The sequence below is a fragment of the Vicia villosa genome, linkage group LG3 (assembly GCF_029867415.1).
Source record: "Vicia villosa cultivar HV-30 ecotype Madison, WI linkage group LG3, Vvil1.0, whole genome shotgun sequence".
In the NCBI taxonomy this organism is placed as follows: Eukaryota; Viridiplantae; Streptophyta; class Magnoliopsida; order Fabales; family Fabaceae; genus Vicia; species Vicia villosa.
Genome location: NC_081182.1, coordinates 28,308,198 through 28,317,022, shown reverse-complemented (window position 1 = coordinate 28,317,022; position 8,825 = coordinate 28,308,198).

Genomic DNA, 8,825 nt, shown 5'->3' with positions numbered 1-8,825 from the left:
AGTATGAGGTCAGTGAAACCAGACGAGGAACTTCCAAGTAAATGGCTGTAGAAGGGACCAGTCAGTGTATTCATGAACATGTCAACCAACTCTCGGTCAGTTAGCAAGGGTTTAACTCTACCAGCCAAATCTCTCCATTTCTGAGCATATTCTTTGAAGTTTTCATTAGGGCCCATAGACATGCTTTGTAGTTGCATGCGGGTTGGTGCAAGATCAGAATTGTATTGATATTGCTTATAGAAGGCAACAACCAAGTCTTCCCAAGTGCGGATATTGGTACCTTCCAGTTGATAGTACCATTCGAGTTGAGTTCCAGACAAACTCTCTTGGAAGAAATGGATCCAGAGCTTTTTATCAGCAGTATGAGGTTGAATCTTCCTCACATATGATCTTAAATGCAGCTTAGGACAAGAGACTCCGTCATATTTAGCAAAGGTCGGAACCTTGAACTTCAGAGGGATGACAACTCCAGAGATGAGTCCTAGTTCCTCAAAATCCAGCCCAAGTACCTTCTGGATCTCAATGGCTTTCATACGTTCTTCAAGCAGCTTGTATTTGTCGTCTGGATGTTTGTCCTCATGGTAATAGTCTTCTTCTTATTCAGAGGGCTTGGCAGTATCATGGTTACTTTTTGCCTCAATCTTGATACTAGCATCATCATCTTGCTCATCTTCGTCACTGTCTTCAGAGGCTTCGGCATCCCTAAGTTGCAAGATCGATCTAAGCCTTTTTCTTAGAATCTTCTTGCCTTTCTTCTTCTTATTCTTGGTAAGGAGTGCTTTTAGTTCATCTTGCCCCTTGGACAAGTTCAGGATCAAATATTGAAATTGGGCGTTCTGAGCTTGAAGGTCTTTGACTGATTGCTCGAGATTCATGATGCTGAAATAAACAGCAAGGAGGTGAGAAATTTGTGGTGGAAACCTGTGATGCAATGTTATGAATGCATATGCAATATTTTCAAGGATCTTTAAGAAATTTAGTTAGCAACTTTTAGAAAATGATTTGGTCGCATCTTTGTTTGAAGAACTTTGATTCTTGGGTGTTCTTCTCTGGGAATCGAGCTCACCATATCCAGTGGGTCATAGCCCCTGATTCAGGATACTTCTGAATTTGAAGGTACATGGCTAGAGGAAAATAGATCCTCTTGCCCCTTGATAGGTGTTGAGCATTTGAATTGGAAGGTATGTGGCTAGAGGAAAATAAATCCTCTTGCCCCTTGATTAAGAATTTAGTCCTTAATAGGAGTACCTGAAATTGTGCGCCCTAAATTCCTAAGATCCTTGAAAGGGTTAGTTAAATCATGTTATGCTTATGATGTCATGATATCATGCGGATGTAATGCATTAAATAAAGCATAAGGTAATAAGGACAAATACGTCCTACAATCAAAACCTGCAAGGAAACCAAAGGGTTAGTAGCACACACAAACAAGTCACACAAGTGCCCTTAGGTTTAGAAGCTTGCTTGAAGTTTGTAGGTAAGTACCCTCCCCACTGAAGTTTAGTTGGTTCAACCTGTCCTAGAATAGTAACCGGGTTCTATGGTGCTCATATCCCTGATCTTTCTCGTGGGCATTGTCTCAACATAACGCACAATCGGCCAGCCAAAAGCATCCCTTGAGTCCAATCTCAATGAGTGTAGCATCGAGTATCAACCAGCTTCAGTCAGGAATCCAAAGCCAGCCATCTCGCTATTTCTTATAGGCCAAAGTCAAGTTCAACTAAGGTTCTAAGGGCGAATTAGTGCTTATGACACCACGTGGTAGCCAAACGTCTCCTCGATCAGATTCAAGGGCCATCAGGACAAACCAAAGCATCGCACTAATGGTGGCCACCAGTTCAACCATAACGATACATGTCGTACAACCTCCCTGGTCTATTGCCACATACCTAAGGTACACTAGATCCGGGTGTAGGGTCTTTCACACAGCAGAATACCCAAAACGGCCTTTAAAGATAAAGCAAACAAGTCAAACAAATTTAAAGTGATCCTAGCTCTAAGGTAACCCCTCTTTTATTCGAAAGCGTCCCCAGCAGAGTCGCCAGTTCTGTAATACGGTGAACTGACTTTTAAATGAAATGTTGCGGTAAGCAAGGGCATTTCAGATCAACTTCATCTTATGGCGTGTAGGATCCAAGTCGTTTTTTAAAGAGACTTCAAGTACAAAGACTCGAAAACTTGGGGCAATCCATATCGAATTAATATCGCACCATGGTTAGCCCTCCATATCCTGGAGATCGAGGGCAGACCTCTCAACTATTAAATATTGGGGCAGTGCATATCAAATTCATATGATAAGTCATTTTAACTCACACGTGTGGAGTATCTCAAAAATCAAAACAATGGGCTAGACATCTCAAGTGCATACAACAATAAAACTACGTCCAAGCTCATATCAAAACAAATCTCTACAAATACCCAATAAATTGGGGCAAGACATGCCACAAAAGGGGAAAATTATCCTCATATCTTCACAATCCCCGATGAATCTCTCTCTTACGCCTGCGATCTTCGATTCCAAAACGAGTATCAGGAAATCATGCTAGCACAACACCCTACCATCATGTGACAAACAACCTTGTTACATTAGCAATCTCTCTACACCTTCGTTATCCATGACCCATCATTGGGGCATAATTCAAACATACTTCAATCATGCATTCATCAAAGCACTTCGCCCTTGCGTTGAGTCATACATATCATTTCATTCATCCGATATTGCATAAACCTAACTTCGTAGAGCCCAAATTTTCATCGGCACTTCAATACCCATGCCCAGGTTATGCATTACATACATTGGTTAAAACATTATGTACGTCAAAATATAAATACAATTAGATATCAATAAACAGAGGGTATCAAAGGATTGGTTAAGGACCCAATGGTCTAGAAAGAGACCAAAATTTGAAATTTCGCTCATCAACATTATGCGTATGCACATAAGCATTATCAACATACACGAGCATTTATCAATTTACATAAGCACATATAAGCGTTAGCAAATAGCATAAACATAATCATTACACACGAACATCATACACTTTGCTCATAAAAATCCTACGCATAAACATTATTCATACACGCAAACATACATACATAAGCATTACACATATTCAGGCAAACACGCACAATATGATTCACCCACGAACCTACGGCATAACTTTGTACATATGGTATGTGCATCACCAAGTTATTTACCTATACTTCTTACCCCTAAGGTTGCGTTAAGAAAGTATAAATTCAGGATATGCGAATGCTTGCTATGTAAAACTCTAGGTTATAGCAAGTTAATCCTTAATATGAGAATCTGTGAATACTTGCTAGGCTTTAGCAGGTTAATTCTTCATATCTTTCCTACCCTTTGGACCAGTCCAAAGATAAAGTAGGACCTATACTTCTTACCCCTAAGGTTGTGTTAAGAAAGTATAAATTCAGGATCTGCGAATGCTTGCTATGTAAAACTTTAGGTTATAGCAAGTTAATCCTTAATATGAGAATATGTGAATACTTGCTACGCTTGAGCAGGTTAATTCTTCATATCTTTCCTACCCTTTGGATCAGTCCAAGGATAAAGTAGGACCTATACTTCTTACCCCTAAGGTTGCGTTAAGAAAGTATAAATTCAGGATCTGCGAATGCTTGCTATGTAAAACTCTAGGTTATAGCAAGTTAATCCTTAATATGAGAATTTGTGAATACTTGCTAGGCTTTAGCAGGTTAATTCTTCATATCTTTCCTACCCTTTGGATCAGTCCAAAGATAAAGTAGGACCTATACTTCTTACCCCTAAGGTTGCGTTAAGAAAGTATAAATTCAGGATCTGCGAATGCTTGCTATGTAAAACTTTAGGTTATAGCAAGTTAATCCTTAATATGAGAATCTGTGAATACTTGCTACGCTTGAGCAGGTTAATTCTTCATATCTTTCCTACCATTTGGATCAGTCCAAAGATAAAGTAGGACCTATACTTCTTACCCCTAAGGTTGCGTTAAGAAAGTATAAATTCAAGATCTACGAATGCTTGCTATGTAAAACTTTAGGTTATAGCAAGTTAATTCTTAATATGAGAATTTGTGAATACTTGCTAGGCTTTAGCAGGTTAATTCTTCATATCTTTCCTACCCTTTGGATCAGTCCAAAGATAAAGTAGGACCTATACTTCTTACCCCTAAGGTTGCGTTAAGAAAGTATAAATTCAGGATCTGCAAATGCTTGCTATGTAAAACCCTAGGTTATAACAAGTTAATCCTTAATATGAGAATCTGTGAGAACTTGCTAGGCTTTAGCAGTTTAATTCCTCATATCTTTCCTACTTTTTGGATCAGTCCAAAGATAAAGTGGGACCTATACTTTTTACCCTTAAGGTTGCGTTAAGAAAGTATAAATTCAGGATCTACGAATGCTTGCTATGTAAAACTCTAGGTTATAGCAAGTTAATCCTGAACGCATAAATCTGGATCTGAGAATGCTTGCTACCTTTTTAGCAAGTTAATCCTGCACGCATAAATCAGGGTCTGAGAATGCTTGCTACCTTTTTAGCAAGTTAATCCTGAACGCATAAATCAGGATCTGAGAATGCTTGCTACCTTTTTAGCAAGTTAATTGTACATGTGTAAATCAGGATATGAGAATGATTGCTACCTTTTAAGCAAGTTAATCCTGAATGCATAATACAGGATCTACGAATGCTTGTTACGTTGTAGCAAGTTAATCCTTAATATATAAGAATCTGTGAATACTTGCTAGGCTTTAGCAAGTTAATTCTTTATATATCTACGACTATACTGGGCGGATCCCAGATAGAATTTGAACCCAGACTTCTTAGGATAAGAAAGTGAATATAAGGATCTACGAATGTTTGCTATGTCTACTCCTAGGCTTTAGCAAATTAATCCTTAAAACATGGTATAAGAATCTGTGAATGCTTGCTTCGTTAGTCCCTAGACTTTATCAAGTTAATTCTTCATGTTTCCCCCAACTCCAATGGATTAATCCTAAGTTAGAGTTTGTACCCACATCACTTACCCCCTAGGTCGCGGTAAGAATGCATAATCATCATTGAACATTCTCGGCTCTATTATAAATATAGAGTTGACATTCGTACTCCTTACCTCATAAGTCAGAATGAAGGAGCGAAACATGTGACAAACATATCTCGTGGTTATGAGTGTGAATCTTATAGCGAAACATATATGTGAATTCACAAACCTTGGTATGGATAAGTTAACCGCATCATCTATGCCTATTTACTGGTCAAATTTTAGGGTCTTCCATTATTTAATTACCCTCCGATCTGAACGTACGAGAACTGCGCACTCCCGCACCCTTCAATCGAAGAGTAATTAAATAGGGGCAGCTGTCATACCCCAAATTTGACCCACTAAGAATTGTCCCTTCTTATTTATTTTTATTGGCACATCATTTAAAAAGCGTATGTATTAAAATATATATGTATATAAGTGTGATCAAGATTATAAAATAGGTGTGTACTTCAAATCAATCTCTTAGGCTTAGGCTTAGCATCCATAAGATGTGAGGTCATTAGATTTTATGGATTAAATGAGGGTATGTATTAAGTAAAAATGTGTATTTAATTGGGCTTATTATTCATGAAATATGAGGCTCAATTTCAAAATTCAAAATTATTTTTAAACTTGGGTTTTATAAACTTCCTTGGTTTATTTGCAATATTTTGGACTTTTGTAATTATTTGTTTAAAAATATAATAATTTACTTGTAAATTATTTATACTTTTTAAATAACAAATATTTGCTTGCTTTTCATATGCTTTCAATTGGGTTTTTGTTTCAAATAAATAACATAGCACAATTGGTAGAGAATAAGACTTACAAGTAAGAAGTCACGGGTTCGAATCCCACAAGTGGCATTTTCACACTTTTTCTCATGTTTTTTTATTAATTTTCAAAATGGGTTGTTGGACTTTTGGATATGGGTTATTTCCTTTTATGGATTTTAACCTAATTTCTAACTTTATAAAAAGGGGTCTTAGCAACCCTAAAAGGGACCTTTTTTCACACGTACATTTTTCTAAAAAGCATTTTTTTCAACTTTTTTTTCTATGTTTTTTACGAGGGTTTGTGTTAGGGTTTGTGCCTAACACCTTCCCTTTGTCTAAATTACCTACTTACCCAAATCTCTCATTTTTTTAAGGGTTTCTCACTTGCCCAAATAAAGTGGGTGGCGGCTCTAGTTTTTAGGCAGGTTGCTACAGCATGCATTTAAAAAAATTATTTTCATCGTCTACAAAATACATTTATTTGGACACACATTTATAACTAAGGTTAAGTTTATTAATTATTTTTTTAGCATCATATAAAGAAACGTGTTGACTTGGCTAACTCAATTGTGTCTATCAACAAATTAAGAATCATTTTCATTTATGTGTAATATATGCAATTATAGAATCACTAAGTATCAGAAATCTAACATTTGCAATATCAGTTGTATAATTGTTTCAATTATCCTAATCAATTCACCACCAATACCTAACACTAAAGAATAATATGTATATAATTCTTTGCTTAATAACAAATTTGAGTCCACTTTAAAATATAAAACACATAAGCCTTATCACAAGAAAAAGAAATGCTTTATCATAAGTAAAAGAAAAGTAACTAAAACTTGTTTAGACACATTCCTTCACGTGGACACCTAATTATTTCATTTTCATCCCAAGAAAGGCTGGCCCTTACTTCAATTAATTCGTGGTCTCAGGTAGAATTCGTCCATTGCAATACCTTTGAAAATTCCATATGCCTTTATGTGAGATATTTGATCGAACTCTAGTATGGTCGAAGGGAAGCTTCTTGGTTCGACATGATTAAGCATGAAGTCGAAGGTTGTTCACATGCTGGTGTCGAAGATGCTAGGGTTGTTAGCATGTTAAATTAGGTTTTAGTTTTTAAATCCTAATTTGTTAAGTTAGCTTGTTTATTAAGTTAGCTTGTGTAATGGGCCTTGTGGAAAAAATCCCATTAATTAGTATGTTAAGTTTTATTATAAATAGCATATTAGTCTCTCATCATTGCATACTGCAAATCCTAATTTAGAGTGAGAGAGTTATTTGTTATTCTTGTAAACTTGTAATCTTGTTTTCTAAGAGAAAGTAAAAGAATAGCAGTTATAACCAATTCTTGTGTTCTTCTTCTTCCTTGCTCTTTATTCTTTCCTTGTTTTATACTTTGTTTTTGGCATTGAATTCATAACAAATTGGTGAGGTGAGCATGGAGAAGATGCCTTCAACAAAGTATGAGATTTAAAAGTTCACTGGCGAGAATGATTTCGGTCTGTGGCGTTTGAAGATGAAAGCCCTACTGGTTCAGCAAGATTGCTTGGAAACGTTGAAGGGAGAGGCAATCATGAATGCTGAATTAACGGCAGCGGAGAAGACGACTATGATCGAGAAAGTACACAACATAATTTTGTTGAGCCTTGGTGATAATGTTCTCCGACAGGTATCAAAGGAAACGATGGCATCAGGGTTATGGTTGAAACTTAAAAGTTTGTACATGACCAAATCGCTGGTAAATCGACTCTACCTGAAGCAAGTTTTATATTCACTCAAGATGATTGAAGATAAAGTGTTGGCTGAGAAGTTGGATATGTTCTACAAGTTGATTCTTGATCTTGAAAATATTGATGTGAAGATCGATGATGAAGATCAAGCGCTGTTACTATTGTGCGCTTTGCCTCGATCACATGCTCACTTCAAAGAAACTCTCTTGAATGGAAGGTGTAATACGGTGAGAGAATTGACTTTTATATTTATTTCGCAAACAATGTTGTAGTGAGCAAGAGTCGCCACCGACTTTTATTTTATCCAATTAGGAAAGGTATAAAAGAACAGGAAAGACCTTTTGAGAAAAAGAGTTCGGGGGGTAGGTTATGAAAAGGGAAGGTGTTAGCATCCTTTTCATCTATAGTTGTCTACGGGCTCTTAATTGCTTAGCTCACTTTGATTTGTTTTGAAATGTTTGATTGTGTAGTGTGTGTTTAGAAAAACAATTTACTTTTGAAATGTCTGAAAAGACAATGTTAAAAAACAGGGTGTGAAAAGTATTTTGATTTGTTGTGAGCAAGCACTTAAGAGTTACCTACCCTAAGTTGTAAGGTCTTTCCTATTCTAATACTTTCCTTGTGCGATAGTACTATCCATACCATTTGAGGGTAGGTAGTCCTATACATTGGATGTGTTCGGGACAATCAAAGGGTCATCGGATGGTCATAGAAGGCAACATGTAAAGACGCCTTAGCATTCGAAGGGAAGGTCATCATTTTATCGTAGGCAACTCGAAGGGACTGTGATGACATTAATCGAAGGCAACTTTGCTAAGATATCCCTGTGTTCGAGGGACTTGGCCATTATGAAGAGAGGAAACCCTAGAGGTGAGTGTGTGTGAACAGTAAAATGGGTGTGTTAGATTTAGATGTTTAATTATCTTGAGTTAGTGATCTAACAGTTACTTTTATCTTACCATACAATCCTAAACCATACATCTAAACAGATAATAATAGCAGTTATAATGCGCGGAAAGTAAATGCGGAAACGTAAACCTACGCTATTACAAAAACGTCCTTGCAACCTATACATTGATTTCTAAAATTTAAATGAATAATTAAATAATTATGAAAAAAACAAGCACGCGACTGTCATACCCCAATTTTTGACCCTAAGATCATACATCATTTGCATATCAATCATCAATCAAGAGTTTCATCTTAAAGCTCTGCTCTCGGTGTTATGCTCACTTCATCTGTAAGAGGGATCATCAAACACCAATTTTTTTTTACTTGTATATGTTCTA